The sequence below is a fragment of the Suncus etruscus genome, chromosome X (genome assembly GCF_024139225.1).
Source record: "Suncus etruscus isolate mSunEtr1 chromosome X, mSunEtr1.pri.cur, whole genome shotgun sequence".
Taxonomy (NCBI): domain Eukaryota; kingdom Metazoa; phylum Chordata; class Mammalia; order Eulipotyphla; family Soricidae; genus Suncus; species Suncus etruscus.
This window is the reverse complement of record NC_064868.1, coordinates 69943271-69946310: the sequence shown is the minus strand read 5'-3', so window position 1 is coordinate 69946310 and position 3040 is coordinate 69943271.

Here is a 3040-nt window from a genome sequence, read left to right as displayed (position 1 = left end):
GTTGGCACAATTGGATAGCCGCTTGCAAAAAATTGAACGTAGACCCCCAGCTATCATCATGCACGAAGGTAAAATCCAAATGGATTAAAGACCTCGATATCAGCCCCAAAACCATAAGATATATAGAACAGCACATAGGCAAGACACTCCAGGACATTACAGGCATCTTCAAGGAGGAAACTGCACTCTCCAAGCAAGTGAAAGCAGAGATTAACAGATGGGAATATATTAAGCTGAGAAGTTTCTGCACCTCAAAGGAAATAGTGCCCAGGATACAAGAGCCACCCACTGAGTGGGAGAAACTATTCACCCAATACCCATCAGATAAGGGGCTAATCTCCAAAATATACAAGGCACTGACAGAACTTTACAAGAAAAAAACATCTAATCCCATCAAAAAATGGGGAGAAGAAATGAACAGACACTTTGACAAAGAAGAAATACAAATGGCCAAGAGACACATGAAAAAATGCTCCACATCACTAATCATCAGGGAGATGCAAATCAAAACAACGATGAGATACCACCTCACACCACAGAGAATGGCACACATCACAAAGAATGAGAACAAACAGTGTTGGCGGGGATGTGGAGAGAAAGGAACTCTTATCCACTGCTGGTGGGAATGCCATCTAGTTCAACCTTTATGGAAAGCGATATGGAGATTCCTTCAAAAACTGGAAATCGAGCTCCCATATGATCCAGCTATACCACTCCTAGGAATATACCCTAGGAACACAAAAATACAGTACAAAAACCCCTTCCTTACACCTATATTCATTGCAGCACTATTTACCATAGCAAGACTCTGGAAACAACCAAGATGCCCTTCAACAGATGAATAGCTAAAGAAACTGTGGTACATATACACAATGGAATATTATGCAGCTGTCAGGAGAGATGAAGTCATGAAATTTTCCTATACATGGATGTATACGGAATCTATTATGCTGAGTGAAATAAGTCAGAGAGAGAGAGAAAAACGCAGAATGGTCTCACTCATCTATGGGTTTTAAGAGAAATGAAAGACATTCTTGCAATAATAATTTCCAGACACAAAAGTGAAAAGAGCTGGATGTTCCAGCTCACCATAGGAAGCTCACCACAAAGAGTGATGCGTTTAGTTAGAGAAATAACTACATTTTGAATTTTCCTTATAATGAGAATGTATGAGGGAAATGGAGAGCCTGTTTAGAGTACAGGCGGGGGTTGGGTGGGTAGGAGGGAGACTTGGACATTGGTAATGGGAATGTTGCACTGGTGATGGGTGGTGTTCTTTACATGACTGAAACCCAAAAACAATCATGTATGTAATCAAGGTGTTTAAATAAAAAAATAAAAATTTAAAAAAAAATAGTGCTTTGTTTCTAGTTTGCCTTATCCAAAGAAACATACTTTCCCCATTTATTTTTGTTTTGGGGCTACACCCAGTGGTGCACAGGGGTTACTTCTGGCTCTGCACTCAGAAATTACTCCTGGCAAGGTTGGGGACCATATGGGATTCTGGGGATCGAACCCGGGTCAGCTATGTGCGAGGCAAATGCCCTATCCACTGTGCTATGCCGCCAGCCCTACATTCCCAAATTTTTGTGGTTGAAGATTACTGTTATATACTAGGAACATGTTCTGTGGGGTCGCTTGCCTTGTCAAAGCGGTTCTGAAAAGAAGACCATAAAATACAAGTCAGAGAGGGTATAACATCTATACTTCCCATAGGATCATGATCCTTTGACTTGCTCAGTAGGTTGAAATGAATTTCCTTAATTTTTATCACTAGCTAGTTATCACTCTGGACTAGAAATTGTATAATTTAAAAGAATTAAGTACAGAAAACTTTTCAATCACCAGTGGTTAGGAACAAGTCTGCTGGATTCTATTACTATACCAGCTTTTATAGATGGGGGAAGTTGAGGGAAGTTGAGGCTCAAAGAATTTAGACCATCTCAAGAAAACTAGATAAAGCCAAGTAGCAAAGACAATGTTTTGTCTTTTTTTTTGACTGATTTTTGACTGATTCTTGCATTGCCTAGAATTAGAATCACCTGGAATTTTTTTCATTGCATGTAAGAAGGACCATCTGTAGATATTCTGAATTTGTTGTTGTTGTTGTTGTTTTGTTTTGTTTTTGGGTCACTCCTGGCGGCACTCAGGGGTTGCTCGTGGCTCTGCATTCAGAAATTGCCCCTGGCAGGCTCAGGGAACCACATAGGATTCCGGGAATCAAATCAGGGTTGGTCCGGAGTTGGCCGCATGCAAGGCAAAAACACTTACCACTGTGCTATCGCTCTGGCCCAAATAGATATTCTTTTTTTTTCTTTTTTGTTTTTCGGGCCACACCCGTTTGATGCTCAGGGGTTACTCCTGGCTAAGGGCTCAGAAATTGCCCCTGGCTTGGGGGGTAGCATATGAGACTACGGGGATCGAACCGCGGTCGCGAGACACCTTACCTCTAGCGCCACCTTGCCGACCCCAGATGGATATTCTATTTAATTAATCTGGGGAACAGGGCCGTGGCTCTGGTATTAAAATTTTTATGTGATTCTAACATGCTGCCACATTTATGAACACTGCATTATGCTTCTTTTATCTCAAAACTCAACAACCTAAGTTGTATCTTAGGGAAATATAAGCTACATGGTAGAAAACAATGAAAAGTGCAAAATGTCAGTCATAAAATAATTCTCACTGACATGGTAGCTTACAAAGCAAATATCTCTATTAACTCTGAGTTAGTACCAGGGGTCTCAAACTCACGGCCTGCGGGCCATTTGCGGCCTCCATACAACATTTTGTGGCCCTGCCCTAGAGAAATCTTTTTTTGTTTGTTTTGTTTTAGTTGTTTGGGTCACACCTTCCATTGTTCAAGGCTTACTACTGATTTTGCACTCAAGAATCACCCTGACTTGGCCTCCTGCGGCCCCCAGGTAAATTGAGTTTGAGACTCCTGCAACAGTAAACCATATTTTCAACAGTTTTTGTAATTGTCAAGATTAAGTTAAAAACTGAGTTTAGCCCAGGATATGTCCAACTCTTTCTAGAA